The 19533-nt window shown below is 38.2% G+C and overlaps 1 long non-coding RNA gene across 1 annotated transcript; it reads left to right on the top strand.

Moving 5' to 3' along the window:
* The first annotated feature begins 1101 nt into the window (after positions 1-1101).
* On the top strand, positions 1102-18864 carry LOC116754092. The gene is made up of 3 exons (XR_004349948.1): positions 1102-1135; positions 12275-12280; positions 18733-18864. It is a non-coding gene; the product is annotated as an uncharacterized LOC116754092 (long non-coding RNA).
* The last annotated feature ends 669 nt before the right edge of the window (positions 18865-19533 follow it).

Raw genomic sequence — 19533 nt, 5'->3', positions numbered from 1 at the left:
TATTAAAACAGAAGCTTGACAAATGTTTGATTAAAAAACAATTTAAATATTCAAGACCAGAGCAATCCCTTAATTGATATGATGTGTAGGGTAAAAAATTGTTTGCTACTGATCAGTAAGTTCCTAGATCAGATTTCCTAGTTATTGGTTTAGCAACAAAATGGAGGCTATTTTCCTTGTAGAACAACTTAATTCATGTCATCTTTCAGGGAAAATAACCAACTACTTTTAAGTTCCAACTATATGCCAGAAATGAAGCTCAGTGCTTTAATGACATGATTTACTTTAATCCTTGTGTTATGAATGTGGTGTTGATTAAATTAATCTATTTTACAGAAGGGCAAGTCAACTTAGGGAGTTGTTTTTTTGTTTTTTGCGGTACGCAGGTCTCTCACTGTTGTGGCCTCTCCCGTTGGGGAGCACAGGCTCCGGACACGCAGGCCCAGCGGCCATGGCTCACGGGCCCAGCCACTCCGTGGCACGCGGGATCCTCCCGGACCGGGGCACGCGGGATCCTCCTGGACCGGGGCACGAACCCGTGTCCCCTGCATCGGCAGGCGGACTCCCAACCACTGCGCCACCAGGGAAGCCCTAGGCAGTTTTACATTATGTCTCATTTATCTTAAAATTCTTTGGATTGGACAATGTGACATATAGCTTTGATATATAGTTTTATTTTATTCCCTACAGTGATTAGTAAACATCTGAAGTACCTAACTGGGAAAACACTGTAGGGTTACTCAGCACTTTGCAAGACTGATCAAAAGCCATAATCTAAAGGCTGATACTCTAAATTCTTCATCTATCTTTAGAAAAAATAAACAGAGCTTTTGTTAATTAGCTTTATGGAGGATTACCAAACACTTACCAAAGAATTGCAAGTAACCAAATTGGTTTAATTCAGTTCACAAGACTGATTACATAACTTGCTCAAAATGGTATAGCTAGGATTTGAACACAAGTTCTACTGACTCAAAGACCCTTGCTTTGAACCATAATGTGTAATGCCCTCTGATCTTTTTTTTTTTTTTTTTTTTTTTTTTTTTTTAAACATCTTTATTGGGGTATAATTGCTTTACAATGGTGTGTTAGTTTCTGCTTTACAACAAAGTGAATCAGCTATACATATACATATGTTCCCATATGTCTTCCCTCTTGCGTCTCCCTCCCTCCCACTCTCCCCATCCCACCCTTCCAGGCTGTCACAAAGCACCGAGCTAATATCCCTGTGCCTTGCGGCTGCTTCCCCCCAGCTATCTACCTTACTACGTTTGTTAGTGTGTATATGTCCATGACTCTCTCTCGCCCTGTCAAAACTCACCCCTCCCCCTCCCCATACCCTCAAGTCCGTTCTCCAGTAGGTCTGCGTCTTTATTCCTATCTTACCCCTAGGTTCTTCATGACATTTTTTTCCCTTAAATTCCATATATATGTGTTAGCATATGGTATTTGTCTTTTTCTTTCTGACTTACTTCACTCTGTATGAGAGACTCTAGGTCTATCCATCTCATTACAAATAGCTCAATTTCATTTCTTTTTAAGGCTGAGTAATATTCCATTGTGTATATGTGCCACATCTTCTTTATCCATTCATCCGATGATGATGCCCTCTGATCTTGTCTTCCCTCAACATAGAACAGTATATTAGTTTGGGTGAACCCTTGATTTGTAAGTGAACAATATACAAGAAAAGTAAGGACAGAAGGGGAAAGGCAAGAGTCCTCCTCCCAAGACTCACACAAGTGACCCCACCACATAACTCTCATCTTGGTGAATCAAGGTCCTAGTTGCTTCTCCACTCTCCTATTTTGGGCACCTGTTTTAGACTGAGAGGGTTCCATAACAAAATATCACCGACTGGGTGGATTAAACAACAGAAATTTATTTTCTCACAGTACTGGAAACTGAAAGTTCAACATCAAGGTGTCAGTAGAGTTTGCTTCTCCTGAGGCACCCTCCTTGGTTTGCAGATGGCTGCCTTCTCTCTGTGTGCTCACATGGCATTTTCTCTGTGTGCTTGCATCTTTGGTGTCTCTCATGTGTCCTAATCTCCTCTTCTTATTGGGACACCAGTCAGATTGGATTAAAACCCATCATAATTATCCCCATTTTTCTTATCTCTTTAAAGATCCTATCTCCGTGTGGAGTCACATTCTGAGGTACTGGGGGTTAGGGCTTCAACAAATAAATTTTGAGAGGAACACAATTCAGTCCATAATAGTGTGTTTTTTTAATTTATTTATTTATTATTGGCTGTGTTAGGTCTTCTTTGCTGCTCATGGGTTTTCTCTAGTTGTGGTGAGCAGGGGCTACTCTTCGTTGCAGTGCGCAGGCTTCTCACTACAGTGGCTTCTCTTATTGCGGAGCACGGGCTGTAGGCATGTGGGCTTCAGTAGTTGTGGCATGCGGGCTCAGTAGTTGTGGCTTGTGGGCTCTAGAGCGCAGGCTCAGTAGTTGTGGTGCATGGGCTTAGCTCCTCCATGGCATGTGGATCTTCCCAGACCTGGGGCTGAACCCGAGTCCCCTGCATTGGCAGGTGGATTCTTAACCACTGGGCCACCAGGGAAGTCCCCATAATAATGTCAATCTCCCAGTCCAGGATATTCTGCTGTCTGCTCCTCTCCACTGGCAATTTTGCTCCCTTGGTTTAGGTCCTCAACACATTTCACCCACCCCATATAATAGTCTCCCCACATCCTGTCAAACCCACATCCAAGGTGTTTTTTATACCAGTGCGGTGCTAACTTTTGATCAAGCCTCTCTTTTGAGAATCTATCCTTGATATATAGATATATTTATATATTTATATATTTATATACCTATATATATTATATAATAAATATATATCTATGTATATTATATATATTATATAATAAATATATACCTATATATAATATATAGGTATATATAATATATATTTATATACAATATATATAAATATATATTTATATACCTATAAAATATTTTTAGGATCTTCATCTATGTACTAAATATTTCTACATCATAATTTAATTCTTGGTTTAACAGGGATAATAAGTATAATTCTCTTTATTTATTCTCAGCTCCAAATGCTGAGAACCACTGCAAAAGGAAACCCATACCTAAATCCCACAGATAGTTGATAAATCACATATAAGAATGTGATGAGATAATAAAACCTATTCTTCAAGAATTAGAGATCACTCACCTTCAGCTACAGAAAGGCTGGAATTCATTTGGAGTTTGGAGAGTGCTGTGAGCTCCCCCTGCCTTTCAAGGAGGTTTTTCTCTCTCTCCCAAGTAAATCAAGGGATGCTTTAAGGATATCAATCAGATAGCTAAGCTGGTCTTTAGGAATTTAGAAAGATTAAGAACTACGATTATATACTGAAGTTATACCAACCCAAGACAGAAGAAGAGAGATGGAGAAAGAATGTGTGTGTGTGTGTGTGTGTGTGTGTGTGTGTGTGTGTGAAAGAGAGAGACAGAGACACAGAGAGATAAAGAGAAAGAGTGAGCTGGAGAGAGAGGATAGCCCTAGGGGTGACCTGCATTTTCACTTATGATGGGAATGAAAGTGAACAGACATATGAACCAGATGGGAGAAAGCTGTCCTGGAAATACCTTGAAATGGTATCTGCCCTAAAGAGGAAAGTAAGCCTGAAAAAGGGTGAATTTCTAGGAATCTGAAGGACTAAGAAAGGGAGTAGCAAGTGGCCTGCTGAAGGAAGAGACAGAAGTATTCTCATGTGGTAGGAATTGCAGACAAAGGTTCTGAGAGGATGAATCCCCAAGAAAACCTCAAGAGCACCTCATGACTTGAGTCCACATGGCGCCGGAGGGTCCCAAAACCAGATCACAAGCATACTCCTCACACCTCCATCTTGGTCCACCCCAACCCTGGTGCATGGAGAGGCAGAGAAGAAGAAAACTGAAGAACAAGGACAGAATAGAAAAGAAGCTTCTGCCCTCTGGCCTCATATCCCAAAGAAGACCCAACGTACAGGAGAAGAAAGCTTTAATTTCACATGAAGGTATCATTTTGATTATTGCAGGGACTTGGCATTTTACCTCCTAAAATGATACTCTACTTGTCCCTAAAAGTGATCAGAAAAGCAATGAGACCTGCACAAAATTTCATCCAGTGGCAGGAAAGGAGCCAGCCTACAGAGTGGGTTAAAACTTAGAGGAACAGGGCTTCCCTGGTGGCGCAGTGGTTGAGAATCCACCTGCCGATGCAGGGGACACGGGTTCGTGCCCCGGTCCGGGAAGATCCCACATGCCACGGAGCGGCTAGGCCCATGAGCCATGGCCACTGAACCTGTGCGTCCGGAGCCTGTGCTCCCCAACGAGAGGGGCCACAAAAGTGAGAGGCCGCGTACCGAAAAAAAAAAAAAAAGTTAGAGGAAGAGTAAAGTTTCTTTCTAGTGCATCCCATCAAACTGAGCACAATCTAATAGTTTTATTATTTTTAAGATACATAGTAAGCAAAAACATAAGCTTTAGTACTTCCTTCTCAATGGACCCTACCTCCATCAGAGACCACCGCTCCACTGACTAAGAGGTTGATTTTCTAGGCTGCACTGACCAAGTTACTGCCCAACTTAAAATCCTGGATGCGTTCCCTTTGCCTGTGCTTGAAATTTAACTTTACGGTAGGCACATGCAAGCTCTGCATGCTTTTCTGGCCTCCTTTGCCTATCCACTTGCACTTGGGATTTACCCAATGCGTGCAGTTCCCTGCACATGACATGAAAGACACCCTTCTACATCTCAGCTCATGTCATTCCACTGAACTTCTCTTCTTTTTCCCATTCCACACTCAGTTTTTATTTCTATTTAAAACTTAGCTCAGATGTTTCTTTCTCCAGCCTCTTAGCTTGCCCTTTGCCCATCTACCTCACTTCAACAGAGTGGGATTTGCTCCTGTTACTCTCATGGTTCTCCAACATTCTTCTTTAATAGCAGTTGTCTTACAGTTATGACTCTTCATTTATCTACCCTTCCCACCAGATTGTGAATTCCTGGCAGCAGGATTTATTCTTGTTCATTGCCATGTCCACAGCATCATTACAGAACCCGGCTCTAGTAGGACCTTAATAGGTAACTCTTAACTGAATGAAAGTTATAAGGATAAAATGAGGACTATAATAATTTCTCCTTATATTACAGCTTCTACAAAATTCTTCGGCTTCTACCACAAAGATAAGTAGTATGGATTGGGGACTTGTCTGTTTGTTTTTTGTCATTTTATCATTTTTCAAGAGACTGAATAAAGTATTAATTTTTTTTTTGGAGCTCAATACATGCATGATGAATGCCCTGAGTCTGGGCTGACAGAATTTGATGCCTGAAATATACCAAGGAATTTTTCATATGATGTAGAAGATCCAATAAAGCTGTTCCTGAACTCCTAAATCTAGGCATGCTACACATAAGTAACTAAAATTCACAAGGGGTTTCTTCTTTGGTCTTTGTTTTAGTTATTTTTTTAAACTCCTGAGTTAAAAAAAATAAGGCTCCTTTTCACACTGAATTGTCAGCGCCTTTTAAGACAACTTTTTACCCAGCAAGATCGTCTTGAGGACAAAGGCTTGTTTTGAGACATACTGCCTGTGAGACTGTTTATTTTAAGCCATGATATTATGATATTAGAAGATTTTTATTCATAGAGGCATTGATTAATATGCTTTTGCTCCTGACAGCAACAAAGCACCAGCCTGCTCATTTCTCCCCACCTCCTATCTCAGCGTCATTTCGCATACGAGTCCTTGGCACGTCGCATATTATAAAGACCTAATGCAGTGTTCTTTCAGTTTCTGTAAGGTTGTACTGAGCACAGGCCTTTTTTATTCAGTGAATGGATGACATGTCACTTTAAAATATTTGTAGATTGCTTTAGCAATTTATCTAGAATGAGGGGACGCTCTGCAGGCTATCAGTGATAAAAGTGAATTTTATTAGCAAAGAGTTGATAAAGTCCAATGTCTCATAGGGGATAAGAGCAGGTTGAAGTGAATGACTTCGAGATGCTCGACTTTTCCTCTCTAAATAGATAGGCTCTAGTGTATTTCCCATAAGAACCACATTTCTTTTTCATCAAGCAAATACTCATCACTCAACTGTTAGCATTCAAAAATTAATAAATTTTATTCAATCTTACTACCATACAAGTAACAAAAAGAAAGCAAATACAATAATTTTATGAAATGAGCAATATTTTTAGTTAACTGCAATGCCTAATGGTAGTCAAGGTACAATGAGGGGATTCCTTTAAAACACAGCTGTTCAAAGTAGGAATTTTTAAACATATAGTATCCAGAAACTTAAGACTAACATTCTCTGACCAAGGTTTGCACATATAGTATCTGGCCTAATGGGAAAAAATATTTATTTATAACTGTCTTCATTGCAGTAGTATTTATAATATTTTAAAGAATAGAGAATGATTAGTTAAGGTACATACGTAGAATATAATATCCAGTTACTAATGTTTTGAAGAGTAATAAACGAGAACTAAATGGCTACTATATGCTGAATACCACTTTAAGGGCTTTGTATCTATGGACCTAGTCAATCCTTATAACAAACCTATTAGGTCTGAAGCATCATCGTTCCCCATTTTATAGCTAGTAAACTGAGACACTGAAAGGTTAGCATGTACAATGGCACAGCTTGTCAGAGGTAGAGCTGAGTTTAAGACCCAGACCTCCTAGCTCTATTGTCCATGTACCTCACCACCACACCATATGTATTAGTTTGCTAGAGCTGCCATAATAAACCACCACAAACTGGATGGCTTAATAGAAATTTATGGTCTCAGAGTGCTTGAGGCTACAAGTGCAAAATCATAGTGGTGGCAGAATTGGTTCCTTCTGAGGGCTGTGAGGGAGAATCTGTTCCATGCCTCTCCCCTAGTTTCTGGTGGTTTGCTGGCAATCTTTGGTGTTCTTTGTATTGTAGAAGCTTAAGCCCAAAGTCTGTCTTCATCTTCCATGGAATTTTCCCTGTGTACATATCTATGTCTAATTTCCCTTTTTAAAAATAAGGACACCAGTCATATTGGGCTAAGGACAGATCCTACTCCAGTATGACTTCATCTTAACCATATACCTGAAAAGACCCTATTTCCAAATAAGGTCACATTCCGAGGTACTGGGGGTTAGGACTTAAATGTATCAATTTTGGTGGGACATTATTCAACCTATAACACCATAGTTTCCAATCATATTATTCACACAATAAAATGCTAAGTGAACAAAAGCAGAAAATAAAAATCTATACTGTGGTTCCAATTTAAAAATATACACACTGGGTGGTGGAAGTGGGGGGGGTGGGAGAAATATACCAAGTAATAGCATCATAGGTCTTACATTTTTGTTTATCCTTGTTGTATTCTACAATAAGCACTTGATACTATTTTAATCATTTTTAAATGCAATAATGACATAATTGCATCCAAAAAGAAGTAGAAATATTTTTCCAAATTTATTAAGTTTATTCATATTTTGTGACCCTAAAGACCTATGTTAGCACTTTATGTGCTCAGGCCAGGGCTACATCCTGGACCAGAATTCTAACTTCAGTGTCCATCCTCCCTACTCTACATCCTCCAAATACTACGTTTTGGTCCCATGTCCTTTCTCTTACTCTATTTCCTCAGCTCTTCAAAGAATACAATCTTGCTGCTCTGTGGCCTTGAATATTGTCTGATAAGACTCTTAAGATACGGCTCAAACAATTAAACAGATATGTCTTGGAATATAAAAAGTCTCTCCCCAGTGGTCTCCAAAGTGGGGTGAATGTTCTTCAGGTGTTGTATAAGATGATGCATCTACTTTGGGTGCGAAAACAATACAAAGGCTTCTCTTAATATTGAGATATTGATATTTAATTCATGGATTTGTACTCTTACCTCACTCAGTTTACAGTCAGGTGTGTGTGCATGAGTCAGGTATAGTATTTAAGTTTCCTCTGGAAAGAGTGAGACAGTCACAGGGCAGAAGAGTGAACAATGGAACCTGTATTTGTTTCCTAGGGCTGTCATAACAAATTGCCACAAAGTTGGCAGTTTAAAACAACTGAAATTTATTCTTTCACAGTTCTGGAGACCAAAATCAAGATGTGAATGTGTCTGTAGGCTAGGATCCTTCATTGCTTCTTCCACCTTCTGGTGGCTACTGGCAATTTTTGACATTCCTTGGCTTGTAGAAAAGTCACTCCAATCTTTGCTTCTGACTTCCCATGGCCTTCTTCCCTGTGTCTTCTCCTTTTCAGCCTCTTACAAGATACCCATTATTGGATTTAGGGCCCACCTAATCCAAGATGATCTCATCTCTAGATCCTTATCTCGATAACATCTACAAAGACCCAATTCTGAAGTTCTGGGTTGACATACATTTTGGGGGCCACCATTTAACCCACTATATGGCCCTAAAGTGTTATTTTGCTTTCAGAGTAATGAAGCACATTTCAGAGTGCATGTGATTAGGTGGATTTATAGATCATATTATCTAGTTTTAAACAAGTTAATCTTCACAAATTGACCAGTGGATCAAACTTTTTCAGGTAAAATAAACCAACAGATTGAGTGTGATAAGAATCATGCAAGCCCACGAAAAACATCAAGAAAATAGAAAGGCTGACACTTCTTCTATCCTTTGTATGCAGCCTTAGAAAACTGCAATAACATAATCATACCTAACACGACCAAAGTAGACCAAAAATTTCAAAATTATCAGGAAGTTAATGGATTGACATCTGCTACCGTTAACAACAAATCTTTGAGATTTTCTTCAGTGATGGTATGCAGTCGTCACAATTAATAACTCATATTAAAATTACATACTCAGAACATGAAGACACAGCTGCATAATTTTTTCAGTCATGTTTAAATTCATCTTAATTTTACAACATTATTAAACTGCATGGTAGATATAATATCACCTCTAGAAGTTTCTCACTATGAGAAAAAATTTTAAAAGCCACATATTATCTAGAAAACCCTTGTTCTTTTTCTTGGTAAAAATTAGCAGAAGACACACACACGCACACACACACACACATACAATACAGAGACAAAATAATATGCCTTTTTATGAGTAAATCATTTTGGAAGATGTATAGAACACGTAACAGAAGAATGGAAGAAACAAGAACTGGAACAACAATCTACACATGGTGATATGTTTTCTCTAAAGTTGGAGGAAAATACCTATATTTCTTATATAACTTAGTATATCAGTATGTAACAGCTAAATTCTGTTTCAAAAATAAGATACATCAAAACTAACTTTTTGTGTACCATGAAATTAAAGATGTATCATAAAAGACATATTGTTGACAGAAAGTGAGCTCTTTAATTTTTTTTTTTTTTCGCGGTATGGGGGCCTCTCACTGTTGTGGCCTCTCCCGTTGCGGAGCAACAGGCTCCGGACGTGCAGGCTCAGCGGCCATGGCTCACAGGCCCAGCCGCTTGGCGGCATGTGGAATCTTCCCAGACCAGGGCACGAACCCGTGTCCCCTGCATCAGCAGGCGGACTCTCAACCACTGCGCCACCAGGGAAGCCCTAATTTCTTAAAAATAGTGTTTTTTCCTGACAATATTTACATTACAACATTAATGGAGTAACTATTTTGGCCAGACTAAAGGAAAGATTATAAGGAAAAATTACAGGGATAGGGCCACACATTTAATCCATTCACTTCATCATTCACAGGCAAGCTATTGCAGCAAAATAAAAGATAGAAGTACACAGAGTACTGCAGGAAATCATTGATGCAATTCACCTTTTAAAGACCTTTAAGATACAAGAGAGTTCAGTAGAAACTAACACAAATTGTAAAGCAACTATACTCCAATAAAAATTAATTTTAAAAATGCAATAGAGTTCTTACAAAACCTCACTAATGAGGTAGGGAGTGAGCAAGAGAATCTGCTGCCCAGCCCAGATATGTATTTGTTATCTTGCATCAAAATCTTTAAAAAGTTGTTGACCTGAAGATGAGTGGTGCATTTTTCTGTTAAAAGAAGACAAGTTGTCCTAAATCTGCTGGCCTGTTCTATGGAAAATGTAGCACTTGGTAGTTTGCCCCTAGCAGAAAATTTCAAAAAATAGTGATAACTGTGTATAATCTGCCCACTCAATATAAAGGTGAGGTTTTAATAATGAAAAATAAAAAGGTGCTTTTTAAGAGTGATGAGTTGTTTAAAATGACTGTTTTTAAATGTTTCTATATGCATTTGTTACAAAAAGCAATATGATTTCTACCATCTATAAAAATTCATATCTGCACACTTAAAAAATCTGGGAACATTCTATAACTGACCGGTACTCCTCAAATCTGTCAAGGTCACCAGAAACAAGGAAAGTCTGAGAAAACAGGGAAAGTTAACTGTCACAGTCTGGAGAGCCTAAGGAGTCATGTTCTATCCTGGAACAGAAAAGGGACATTAGGTAAAGACAAAGGAAATCTGAAAGAAGTATGGACTATAGTTAATAGTAATATATTAACATTGGTTCATTAGTTGTGAGTAATATACTGTACTAGTGTAAGATGATAACAGTAGGAAACTAGGGGTGGGCCTCATGGGAACTCAGTGTACTCTCTGCAACATTTCTGTAATTCAAAACTATTCTAAAATTAAAGTTTATTTATTTATTTATTTATTTTTTTTTTTTTGCGGTATGCGGGTCTCTCACTGTTGTGGCCTCTCCCGTTGCGGAGCACAGGCTCTGGATGTGCAGGCTCAGCGGTCATGGCCCACGGGCCTAACCATTACGCAGCATGTGGGATCTTCCCGGACCGGGGCACGAACCCATGTCCCCTGCATCGGCAGGCGGACTTTCAACCACTCCGCCACCAGGGAAGCCCAAAGTTTATTTTTAAAAAAACTTGTAATCAGAATTTTCTAACCTGTTTATAAGTCTTCCAAACAAAAGATTGCAGTGAGTTTCAGACTCATAAACTAAATATATAAAAATGCAACATCCTTTAAGTAATTTGAAAGAAAATTTAATAATAAATATCGGGAAATTTACTAGCCATACCTTAATAAAAATATTTGCATGATTAATATCTGGGATGAAAATGAAAGTCGTGGTTTAGTAAGTATAACTACACTGTACTCCCTCCAATTATATCTGGTTATCTTGGTAAGGTTTCTCTAACCTATGATAGAAATTAAAAACAAATATTCAAATAAAAGGAACCAGATCTTCAAATCTCTATATGAAAAATTGTAAGCTGAAAGTTTTAAAATAATAGGATATTCAATTACATTGCTCACACTAAATTATTATTATACTAGTGAGAGTAAGGGGCTCTCTATAATCACTCCATTAATAAATTACAAATAAAAAGTTATTTATAGTCATTATATTTGACTTCATAGCATCCATTTTCATTTCTATTTTTATATATGTTTTAGAATACATCTACAATTACTTGAATTTATTGGTGGCTTATGCTAAAAATTTTTTAAAGACAGAGTATTCAACCACAAGATTTGGAGACCACTGTAGCTTATGGATGGCTAGCTGAGACATCATACTTTGCTACAGTGGTTTCTTCATCATCAGGACAATGTTCATCTCTAGTCCTTACCTTAGCTCCTTATTCACATTGAACTCCTCCAAAACCATACATTTAAAAAGCAGAAAGTTTATTTGTGTGCACAGATTATATATTCAGTCTTAATTATTTTTTTAATAAAAACTAAAATTATTTAATTCTAAGAAAGGCAAAGCATAGGTGAAAGGGTATATTTACTCTAAAAAGACCCACTTTAGAACACAACGCAAACAGTTGTTTGATGGTGTGTTAGACTCTGTGCTCTAGCCTTTCCCAGTGTTCCTTCTACACATCTGCAACCATCTCCTCCTGTGTGACCTATGAGAAGGGCAATGTGAGTTTTCATCCAAACTAAAACACTTCAGAGAGTGAAAGTGAACTCTATTAATAATTACACCCCAAAAACAAGTGTAAACTGGGATTGTATCATGCAAACACTGAATTCATAAGCATGAAATTCATAAGAGGGGCACTGAATTTATAAGTATGAAATTCATAAGAGGGGTCCAAGCTTAAATTATAAACGTGAGAGAAAGCTGCAAATATAACGTGCCTAAAATCATACAACTGGATGAACTTACCAAGGGGGGAGAGCATAGACAAAGAAAAGAAAACCCATTACTGCTTCCTAAAGTACCCCAACATGGAGGAGTGAGGGAAATGGGGAGGAAATCACAAAAAGCCTGAGAAGTTGTGGTCAAAAAGGTAGAATGGAAACCAGATATATGTAGTGTTCTGAATGGCAAGTGGAGAAATTATTCCCAGGATGTTGATAGGTCAAGGAAGATGAGAACTGAGAATTGACTATTGGCTTAACAAAAATGACGTCATTGAGACTTTGATACGGTTCAGGAGGAATGAGAAGAGAGAATATAGTGATAGCATGCATAAGCAGCTCTTTCAAAGATGAGAAATATAAATAGAAGAATATCATGAGTGTTAATGGGTACAAGGGGGGGGTTGTGTTGTGTTTTATTTTGTTTTGTTTTTTAAGATAGGAAAAATAACATATTGGCATGCCTGTGGGAATAATCTAGTACAGAGTAGAAACTGACAATGTAGAAGTGAGTTAATTGTGAAAATGACTCTACTACCCAAAGCAATCTACAGATTCAATGCAATCCCTATCAAACTACCACTGGCATTTTTCACAGAACTAGAACAAAAAATTTCACAATTTGTATGGAAACAAAAAAGACCCCGAATAGTCACAGCAATCTTGAGAACAAAATATGGAGCTGGAGGAATCAGGCTCCCTGACTTCAGACTATACTACAAAGCTACAGTAATCAAGACAGTATGGTACTGGCACAAAAACAGAAAGATAGATCAATGGAATAGGATAGAAAGCCCAGAGATAAACCCACACACATATGGTCACCTTATCTTTGATAAAGGAGGCAGGAATGTACAGTGGAGAAAGGACAGCCTCTTCAATAAGTGGTGCTGGGAAAACTGGACAGCTACATGTAAAAGTATGAGATTAGATCACTCCCTAACACCATACACAAAAATAAGCTCAAAATGGATTAAAGACCTAAATGTAAGGCCAGAAATATCAAACTCTTAGAGGAAAACATAGGCAGAACACTCTATGACATAAATCACAGCAAGATCCTTTTTGACCCACCTCCTAGAGAAATGGAAATAAAAACAAAAATAAACAAATGGGACCTAATGAAACTTCAAAGCTTTTGCACAGCAAAGGAAACCATAACCAAGACCAAAAGACAGCCCTCAGAATGGGAGAAAATATTGGCAAATGAAGCAACTGACAAAGAATTAATTTCCAAAATTTATAAGCAGCTCATGCAGCTCAATAACAAAAAAAAACAAACAACCCAATCCAAAAATGGGCAGAAGACCTAAATAGACTTTTCTCCAAAGAAGATATACAGACTGCCAACAAACACATGAAAGAATGCTCAATATCATTAATCATTAGAGAAATGCAAATCAAAACTACAGTGAGATATCATGTCACACCAGTCAGAATGGCCATCATCAAAAAATTTAGAAACAATAAATGCTGGAGAGGGTGTGGAGAAAAGGGAACACTCTTGCACTGTTGGTGGGAATGTGAACTGGTACAGCCACTATGGAGAACTGTATGGAGGTTCCTTAAAAACCTACAAATAGAACTACCATATGACCCAGCAATCCCACTACTGGGCATATACCCTGAGAAAACCATAATTCAGAAAGAGTTATGTACCAAAATGTTCATTGAAGCTCTATTTACAATAGCCAGGAGATGGAAACAACCTAAGTGTCCATCATCAGATGAATGGATAAAGAAGATGTGGCACATATATACAATGGAATATTACTCAGCCATAAAAAGAAATGAAATTGAGCTATTTGTAATGACGTGGATGGACCTAGAGTCTGTCATATAGAGTGAAGTAAGTCAGAAAGAGAACAACAAATACTGTATGCTAACACATATATATGGAATTTAAGGGAAAAAAATGTCATGAAGAACCTAGGGGTAAGATAGGAATAAAGACACAGACCTACTAGAGAATGGACTTGAGGATATGGGGAGGGGGAAGGGTGAGTTTTGACAAGGCGAGAGAGAGGCATGGACATATATACACTACCAAACGTAAAATAGATAGCTAGTGGGAAGCAGCTGCATAGCACAGGAAGATCAGCTTTGTGCTTTGTGACCACCTAGAGGGTTGGGATAGGGAGGGTAGGAGGGAGGGAGACGCAAGAGGGAAGAAATATGGGAATATATGTATATGTATAACTGATTCACTTTGTTATAAAGCAGAAACTAACACACCATTGTGAAGCAATTATACTCCAATACAGATGTAAGAAAAAAAAAGAGTAGCCTGTGCTCGCTGCAACTAGAGAAAGCCTGCGTGCAGCAACGAAGACCCAATGTAGCCAAAAATAAATAAATAAATTTATTTAAAAAAAAAAAGAGTTCCTGGGGCAATAAATTTGAGTAGTTGTAGGCAGTACTATCTAGTAGACAAATGAAGGGGTCAGCCCCAAGTGGGATCATGGAAATTTAATACAAAGGAAGGTAGCATATATATCTACTAATGCAGGTAGATGGGTAGGTAGGAATTTATCTTCTGATTGTTTTGATTTTTTCAGTGAAATGGGAAGCATGATCATCAACAGAGTGTAAGGATATGAGAAGAGGTATTGGAGGCTTAAGGGAGTGGAGAAAGCATTAAATACTCATTTGTGGGAATGGAAAAGTAATTGAATGAGAAATTGTAGCACTGGATAGCTGTCGGATAGATGATATTAATGTAAAAACATTCATTGCCCCTTCCGGCTAGCTCCTCCTTACCATGCTTAGCCCTGCAGGAGGATTATAATTCTCACCCCACTGATATTAAGCTTAGCCAGATGACTTCCTTTGACCAATGAAATAGAAGTGGAAGTGGCATGTACCACTTCAGAAGAGAAGCTCTAAGAAACATCATATGCAAGACAGGAATGGAGGCGCAGACCTACTGGAGAACGGACTTGAGGATATGGGGAGGGGGAAGGGTGAGTTTTGACAGGGCGAGAGAGAGTCATGGACATATACACACTAACAAACGTAGTAAGGTGGATAGCTAGGGGGAAGCAGCCGCAAGGCACAGGGACATAAGCTCAGGGCTTTGGGACAGCCTGGAGGGGTGGGAGGGGGAGGGTGGGAGGGAGGGAGACGCAAAAAAAAAAAAAAAAAAAAAAAGGTAATTAATCTGTGCTCTCTGAAGAAAACTATTACCACTATAACTGAAAAAAAAAAAAGAAACATCATATGCTTCTACTATCTCTTCTTTCCTTCTGCCATGAGTACAGCAGCACCCCCAGGAAGGAGCAGTTCCATTAGCCTAGTTCCCGGAGTCAAGAGACAAAGGTGACTCACAGTGTACATTTAAATGAGAAATAAAGCTTTATTGCGTCCCCTTTGAGACTCTGAGATTGTTTCGTATCACAGCACAACTAGACAAAATTGGCTGTCATGGGCAGAATTAAGGGCCTACTTGAAGTTACCATCGTGAATATACAGTAAGAAGTATTGGCATGGCTACGGGTTTATTCCCAGCCACATTCATCTGCATGGAGGCAGGCACAGCATGTGTGTAGAGCTGGATTTAAACAGGGTTGTGAGTCATTAAATTGTGTATAAAGAAGTAAGAAATTGGCAAGGGGTTTCAAGTGTTGCAAAGAAGTGTTTATCATAATTAACCATGAAATTTAAGGGAGAAATAAGGAATTGAGGGCACTGAGGAAGAGTGAAAAGGTGTTCGGGAAACAGATGGAAAGTCTTGGTTGGGAGTCAAAGGATTTTTGGAGTTGAATTACTGGAGAGAATAAAGCGAAAAGATAAGAGGTTGTGATCAGAGCATGGGATGTTACCTCTGTGGAAGAATGGCTGTTTGTGGTGACAAGATCAAGAGCAGTGCTGCTCAAAGCAGTATCAAAGCCAATCCTTGAGCCTCATATGGGTCCACAATGAGATAAATTGCAGAAATTGGGAATAAAAAGAAAATTTGACAACAATTTGACAGTGTCATGACACCCAAGCATTTGATCATGGGTTTGCATCTTTTGCATCTACATTTTTTTAACCAATTTATTTTTATTTCATTTTCCAAAAGCATTTTTTATTTATGATGAATTAGATGTTACAAAACAGCAACAATAGAGAAAGGGGGTTTCATCTTCCCAGACAGTTTGAGAAATTTGGTCAGCACAGTACTTGTCAACTTTTTGATTTCTGGACCCCTTTACACTCTTAAAAATTATTGATGGCAAAAAATATTTTATATAGATTACAGCTATTAATATTTACTATATTAGAAATTAAAACAGGAGTTTTAAAAATATTTAATTCAATTAAAATATAATAAACCCATTAAGTGTTAACATGACTATTTTTATTTAAAAAAATATGTTTTCCGGGCTTCCCTGGTGGCGCAGTGGTTGAGAGTCTGCCTGCCGATACAGGGGACACGGGTTCGTGCGCCGGTCTGGGAAGATCCCACATGCCGCAGAGCGACTAGGCCCATGAGCCATGGCCGCTGAGCCTGCGCGTCCGGAGCCTGTGCTCCGCAACGGGAGGGGCCACAACAGTGAGAGGCCCGCGTACCGCAAAATATATATATATGTTTTCCAAAACAAAAAAAAATTAATGAGAAGAGTGGCATTATTTTACATTTATGCAAATCTCTCTAATGGTTGCCTGAATAGAAGAGAGCTGGATTTTGAATCTGCTTCTATATTCAACCTATTTTGATATTACAGGTCATGTAGTCTCTGGATGACATTGTATATCATGAGAAAATGAGAGTGAAAAAGGTAAGTAACATCTTAGCAATATGATGAAAATCGTTCTTAACCCATTGGCCCCCAGAAAGTGTCTTGGAACCTCAGGGTACATTGGACCACACTTTGAGAACTGCTGATCTAGAGTAAAGACAATGGAATGTGTCTAAGGCAGGATGTAAGGCAAAAATCATTGGAGGACAGAAGTTGAAAAAATTGAGAGACCGGAGTATTGGGAATGACCAAATCATAGCAGAAATTGTGTTAAAGAGAATGGCAGTGTGTAGAAGAGCTAAAAATATACAAGGCACAGGTGGGAGTAAAGCAGAGAAGGGGCAAGATTTCCTGGATGACAGCACACATGAGTAATGACTTGGAGAGTCTTCCTTTGGAAGTTACAAAATATGAAGAAAACTGTTAAGAGGAAGTGTTCAGCTTAATAAAAATCTGGAAAACTAGTTAATTCAACTCTTTGCAGGGCATTAAATATGATAACACCAAAAGAGATCTAGGGATTAAAATGCTTTTGTTTCTCTCCTTGGTGTGATGTCTGCTCATTTATATTTGATAGTTATTAATTGCAATGACTTTATTACCAGCAATCTGGATGATGCTAGCTAGCCATGGTTTTTATTTTTTGGCACTCTATAAATCTCCTCCTATGGTACAACAGGCCAATAAAATAAGCATTACAATCCTTCAAGAAACAGTCAATAGTTTATAAAATCTAGACAGTGACTGACATGTCTGGATTTACTCTCTGCCAGCTATTAGTAGCAAAGGTCAAAAAAGAACAATAAGTCAACTGAAACTTCAAATGAGCTTACATCTCTCTTTTTCAGACAAATGAGATCCATGCTCCCAGGAATGTGCAGCTCAGAAATCAAAATGACATCTTTGGCTGAGCTACAGGAGTACAGAATTGGGAATTTCAAGTAGACTTAAATGCCACATTTGGGAAGGTTTTAAAATAAATCACATCTAAATACCAGACCTAAATTAAAAGGCTATTACTCTTGTTGAGTTTTGGCATTTCTAAAAAGATTTTAGGGCAGAGGAAGGAGGAATGAAAAGGAGACTAGGACAAGAGAACAGAGTTCAGGGACCTCCTAGGCTCACCAATGAAAACATTATTGAACAGAATAGGAATGATTTGCCAAGGAGACATTCACATTCCCAGTGTAATTAATTCTCATTCCCATCATTAAGCATGAAAAGTTAGGAAGTACATGAAGCAGAGAATTATAAATGTTCCCAGGTGAAAAATAAGAAGCACATGACAATATTGGTATTATTTAACACTCACTGAGCACCAGAAATGGGCCAGGCATCATCCTGAACAAGGCAGTAACATACCATAAAGTCCTGTGAATGGCTGTGATGAGCCAAAGCCCTTATGTTTCATCAGTAGTACTATCTGTCAATCTGGATTAAGTAGCAATTTAAATTCTGGCCATTGTTTAGTAATGCTTTGTTATACTTCTTCTAGAACTACACCACTGTCATAAAGCAAATTCAGCAATTGCTTGATTGACTATGTACCTGTTCAGGATATCTTCACTTGGCTTCATGATACCTGCATTCTGTGTACCAGAAGAAGTAGAAGAGCTCAAGTCACAGTTTACAAATTTACAAGCCAGTTTACCACCTCTTCCCATCTGCCCAACCTGCAGTATTTCGAAGGAGTGTAAAAAAGGTGTTTCTTTTATTAAAAAAAGTGGCAGAAAAGAAAGCAGATGCATAAATGTTTGTGAGTGAAGAACTCAAAAGACATTAACCTTTTTTTGTGTATATATACCTCAGATGTTACTATCCTTACTTTTCATTTTTTTATTGAAGTACAGTTGATTTACAATGTTGCGTTAATTTCAGGTGTACAGCAAAGTGATTCAGATTTTTTTTTCAGATTCTTTTCCATTATAGTTTATTATAAGATAGTGAATATAATTCCCTGTGCTATATAATAGATCCTAGTTGTTTATCTAGTTAATATATAGTAGTGTGTATCTGTTAATCCCAAACTCTTAATTTATCCTACCCCTGCCTTTTCCCCTTTGGTAACTCTTTGTTATCTATGAAAAGACATTTACCTTTATTCAATTCCCATTCCTTACATACTCATCTGTACCCCAAATATGCCATGCAATGTTGACTCTTCTTTCCCTGGCAAAATCAAGAGGGCATTTAAAGCATCGGAGGCTCTTTCTTTCTCTCTACATCAGAATTCAGCCAATGTGAGAATGGCAAGGCACAATTTAGAGAGCTTAGCACAAGGAGGGTCAAATAATAGAACACTAAAACCTTAAAGGAAATCATGGATTTAAGCATAACCATAGCTAGTATCACAGTTTTAATGAAGAAAAAAAAAAGAGAGTAATGATATATGCTTAAGATTCCTTTCTAGAAATCCAGAGAAACACAGAGAATGTCAGATGTGTCATTTCTGTGTGATCATGGAATGATCAAAAAGGAGTTGGGGAGTTTTCTTTCACTTGTGCTACCTCTTTCCCCAAAACTAACATGTTTCTTCTACAGCATAGCTATATGACACCCTGACACAATCTAAACAGGCATGCCCCTTTTAAACCATGTTTCAAAAGGAGCAAACTAAAAGCTTTCTATCCATTATGTTCTCAGTCTGTAACACATTATTTTTTAAATGCATAATCCTAATAGCTTTTTCCAGTTTATCTC

Source organism: Phocoena sinus, chromosome 5, assembly GCF_008692025.1.
Source record: "Phocoena sinus isolate mPhoSin1 chromosome 5, mPhoSin1.pri, whole genome shotgun sequence".
Taxonomy (NCBI): domain Eukaryota; kingdom Metazoa; phylum Chordata; class Mammalia; order Artiodactyla; family Phocoenidae; genus Phocoena; species Phocoena sinus.
Note: the sequence above shows the minus strand (reverse complement) of the source record. Positions and strands in the feature narration are given on the sequence as shown.